We start from the raw sequence: 4679 nt of genomic DNA on the forward strand, positions 1-4679 counted from the left end.
AGAGTGGTGATAGGTGTCAGCCTTCTAGGATCCACGGTAGAGATCTTATGAGTAATTTATAGATGAGAATTTTAAGGAATCGCTTTAGGTTACTTTTGTTAATGACTGAGTTAATTCTTTTATATTTAATATAGTGGCAAAATCCCTAAACTAATATGCTACTTTGAGCTAATCTTTTAATAACGAATTAGGTCTTTAGTTTACATGAAAAAATTAGGGGTTATTACTTTGGTTTATTTTTAATAATAATAAAGGTGAATAATCTAGATGTAGATTCAGGGATATTAAAGTTGTTTCCTATAATTACATCTATAGGTAATTTAGATACACATTTAAGGGATTACTTTAAGTTATTTTGATAATGTCAAGTGTGAGTAATTTAGATTAAGTTTTTTTTTCTCCTTTGGCTAAGTTGGTTAGGTGGTTCGAGTACCACTCCTCGGGTCCTGACTTCGACTCCTCGTGGAAGCGGAATTTTAGATTGGGGTTAAAAAAAATCTCCTCGTCTGTCTCATACCAAAGCACAAGTCTAAGGCCCAGCTCCGGTCGTGGTCGTTCTCACATGGGCTATGATGCCGCTGTGTATGGGTGGGCAGGAGTTCGGAGATTTTCTCGACCTACGTGAGGTCTTCTTCTTAATGCAATACCCAGGGGCTGTCTTAGCCCCGCAGGTCGAGTTTTATAATTTAGATTAAAAAAAATAGGAGGTAATTTTAAGTTACTTTGATATAAGATCAAGCAATTTTCAAAGATGTAACATGCCTATGTGTAAATTTAATATGTCTTTGTTCAAGTATATAAATTCATTTCTCCACTAGCCAAAAACATAAATTATAGGTGGACTAGTTTTGTACTAGTGTCTAACTACTCAAAAAGTAGCGATGAAATTCAGCCTATTCGCTTGCTCGTATACGATCGTAGATTATAAGCTAGAACAGTATTTTTCTCTCACGTCAAACCAGCCAGCAGTAAATAATCCATGATCGTTTACGACGAAACGAACAGGCTGATTATAAGTGGACTAGTAGTTTTATAGTACAATAGTAGCGCACCTCAAAATAAGACCAGGACAGGTACAATTCATACAAAAAGTATGCTCGCAACTCTGGCACTCTTCTCTGACCTGTGACCTCTGACAGGATCAGGAGTCCCTTGCGATCGAACGTACAGTATGCTCACATCTCTGGCACTCTCCTCTACTAGTGCTCTCGTCTTCTGAGCTCTGAGATGCATCATCACAAGGCTCGCTCCTCGTGCTTAACTTAAAATGATCTCTTTCTATTCCCAGATTGCAGCCTCCGATGCTCTGCTGCGAGCCTGCCATGGGACGCCCATGACCACGAAGGCTAGATGGACCTGGCCTCGGTGTTGCAACGCACCCCCTGACGCAACCTCCACTGTACTACTGACTAGGAAATACTCCTAAGACTGCCCACAATGTATCGTTTTACCGGTGCTTGAAGAGGAGAGAGAAGGTCCAAGCACCGGTGCCGACTATTGCGAGCGATGTCGAGTTCTCAGAAAAATTGGGCACCGAGTCATGTAGAAGCATCGATGCTTCAAACCTCTCTCTCTCGCAACATGCATGTACATGAGAGAGAAAAATGTGCACAAGAGAGAGGAAAGCTGTCTACAGTTGTTGCTTTTTACTGTTTAGTGGGTCATACACGATGCCTACCCATTGCAGCTTGTCTCCACCGATGCTGAGTTTCTGCTTTTAATTTTGGGATGCGTGCTCGGTCTCTTCCTCAATTCACGCCACACTGCCAGAGCTGACATGTTGCTAGGCAGCTGAAGCTCTCCTCAATCCTCACAGGCATGAAGATGATGATGCAAAGCAAGGATGCCTCTCTGGCATCAGTTCGTGTGGCGGGCGTGACATGGGCTCCACACCAGATCCACCCAGCGACCAGAATGGCGGGTGCATGTCAAAGGTGGCTTCCAGTGACCGCCGGGCTGCACATACTACCGGTAAACGCCTCCCATGCTACTCATTCCCATGCGTCTACAATAATAATGCTCGCTATGGCAACATGCCAAGAAATGGATGGCCAAGCTTCTGCTGTGCTTGCCCATCCAAGATTCAAGATGGAAAACGTGATTTTGAATTACCAAAGTTGAAGTTTGACAGGGTGGAGATATCCAATAAGATGAAAGACATTGTAGAGAAGCTAAGGCCTATATCTGCCAAGGTCGCCACCATTCTTGATATCGAGCTCTTGGGTTCTGCTATTCTTAAGCTAGAGCAATTACGCTCCTCCAACCCAAAACAGTGCTATGGACCATCCCAAAACCACTCCAGAAATTATAGAGCCTAAGTTATATGGGAGGGAAACTGAGAAAAAGAGTATTATAGACGGCATTACCCACGGAAAATATTTTGCAGATGACCTTGTGGTGCTTCCAATTGTTGGTCCGGGGGTATTGGGAAGACAACTTTCACACAACACGTATATAAAGAAGTGAAGGGTCATTTTGCAGTCACAATTTGGGTATGTGTCTCCCTCAATTTTAATGCTAGTAGGTTGGCACAAGAAGCTGTGAAAATAATTCCTAAAGTTGATGGTGAAAACACAAGTAGTATTGAAGACAACTTTGAAGCATGTGTATTTGGTCACCAGGAGCCATGGAAAGATCATTCTGAATTATGTGATGTTGGGGAAAAAATAGTGAGCAAATTGAAAGGTTTTCCTCTTGCGGCAAAAACTGTAGGAAGATTACTAAGAAACCAACTTACTTTGGAACATTGGAATAGAGTTCTGGAAAGCAAAGAATGGGAACTACAAACAAATGAGAATGAAATTATGCCAGCATTGAAGCTTAGCTATGATTACCTTCCTTTCGCTCTAAAGCAATGCTTTTCCTATTTTGCTTTGTTTCCTGAAGATTATGAATTTCGTAATAATGAGCTAATTCATCTATGGATAGGACTAGACATTTTACACTCGTGTGGTCAGAATAAAAGAATTGAAGATATAGGACAGGGCTATTTGATTGACTTGGTTAATTATGGATTTCTTTAAAAGAATCAGAAAGACAATGGCACTCATTGTTATGTTGTAAATGACCTACTACATAATTTAGCAGTGAAAGTTTCTTCACATGAATGTATCAGCATACATAGTTCCAATGTGAGGTCCATACAAATCCCACCTTCTGTACGCCACTTGTCTATCCTCATTGACTACAAAGAAGTTGAGAATAGGGTGAACTTTGATGACTTCAAAAAGGAACTTAGAGAACTGGACAAATGATTGGATGTTGAGAACTTGCATACACTGATGCTATTTGGGAGCCACAATGGAAGCTTTGCTAAGATTTTTTGTCAATTATTTTGGGAGGCTAGAGCCCTTTGTACTATTTATTTGTTTGGTGCATCATATAGTGTGGAGGATATTTTGCATAACATTTCAAAACTTATCCATCTTTGTTACCTAAGGATCAAATTAGTGTATTATCATAAAGGCATATGCTTACCTGCTGCTCTGTCAAGACTATCATTTAGAGGTCATTGATCTACAAAAATGGGGTGGATGCTTTGGTTTAACAAGACACATGAACAACCTTGTAAAATTGTGTCACTTTGTTGTGCCAGATCATAAGACTGAATTCCATTCCAGCATCTTTGAGGTGGGAAAACAAAAACTGTTACAAGAGCTGAAGAGATTTGAAGTGGGAAAGGAAAGTACTGGTTTTGAACTATGTTGATATTTGGGGGGAGTTTCTGGAACTCTACTGCTTGTCTTTGCTTAGTGTTACATATATCTATACATGGTACATATGGGCCTTTACACACATATGCACAGATAAAGCCCAACAATCCCCCTCAAGATGGGTGATAGATATCTATCATTCCCATCTTGCTACACGCTAAATTACATTCTTTTACTCCTAAACCTTTTGTTAAACAATCAGCTATTTGACCACCTGATTTTACATGACTTAACTCCAATATGACATCATCTAATTTCTCCTTGATGAAGAAGCGATCTATCTCCACATGCTTGGTTCTATCATGTTGAACTGGATTATTTGCAATACTGATTGCAGACTTGTTATCGCAATGAACTCTCATGGGCCTTTTTTTAGGACATTCAACTCTAACAAAAGATTTCTTACCCATAGCATTTCGCTCAGTCCATGAGACATAGCTCTATATTCTGCTTCGGCAGCTGAACTTGATACTACTAATTGTTTCTTACTCCTCCATGACACTAAGTTCGCCCCAACAAATATGCAATAGCCTGAAGTTGATCTTCGATCATCAAGGCAACTTGCCCAATCAGCATCACAATAGCCTTCCACGTCTAGGTGACCGTGACTCTTAAACAAGAGCCCATTTCCTGGACTATTCTTCAAATATCTTAGGATTCGGTAAACAGCATCCAAATGACCACTTCTTGGGTCATGCATATACCGGCTCACAACACTCACTGCGTAGGATATGTCAGGCCTCGTATGGCACAAATAGATAAGACGCCCAACAAGCCTTTGGTATCTTTCTTTATTTATTGGATTACCTGACTCGACACATAACTTGTGATTTAAATCAATTGGTGTTGATACTAGTCGACACCCAAGCATGCATGTCTCACTTAGCAAGTCTAGAACATACTTTCTTTGTGAAAGAACAATACCTTTTGGATTTCGTGCAATCTCAATGCCAAGAAAGTACTTGA

General features: G+C 40.4%; 1 pseudogene; it reads left to right on the forward strand.

Moving 5' to 3' along the window:
* Positions 1 to 572: 572 nt before the first annotated feature.
* LOC136496146 (putative disease resistance protein RGA3) lies at positions 573 to 3708 on the forward strand (annotated as a pseudogene).
* Positions 3709 to 4679: the final 971 nt, after the last annotated feature.

The sequence above is a fragment of the Miscanthus floridulus genome, chromosome 12 (assembly GCF_019320115.1).
Source record: "Miscanthus floridulus cultivar M001 chromosome 12, ASM1932011v1, whole genome shotgun sequence".
Lineage (NCBI taxonomy): Eukaryota > Viridiplantae > Streptophyta > Magnoliopsida > Poales > Poaceae > Miscanthus > Miscanthus floridulus.